The sequence below is a fragment of the Brassica oleracea genome, chromosome C2 (genome assembly GCF_000695525.1).
Source record: "Brassica oleracea var. oleracea cultivar TO1000 chromosome C2, BOL, whole genome shotgun sequence".
Taxonomy (NCBI): domain Eukaryota; kingdom Viridiplantae; phylum Streptophyta; class Magnoliopsida; order Brassicales; family Brassicaceae; genus Brassica; species Brassica oleracea.
Genome location: NC_027749.1, coordinates 49,656,366 through 49,656,673, shown reverse-complemented (window position 1 = coordinate 49,656,673; position 308 = coordinate 49,656,366).

Sequence of the window (308 nt, the reverse complement as noted above, 5' to 3'; positions counted from 1 at the left end):
ATTCTTATTATGTTGGTTATATGTTTTTTTACTTTTAAACTTGTTGTTTTTACCGGACCTTTAAAACAAATATATGAAGACTTGTAGAAATAACTATAAAATGAGTTGCAATTAGTATTTTGGTCTTAATGGGTTTTAAACGAATATATGTATTTCTCATAAGAAGACACTAAGAGTAGACAAAAAGAGAGGTGATCATTAATGAATTATCTTTTTTGGGATTCTAGTTTTTGGTGTTTTGATTGTTTGGGTTATTGTGGTTTCTTTTAAACAGTAAAATAAAGATTTGTGTAAAATTAGATTGATAA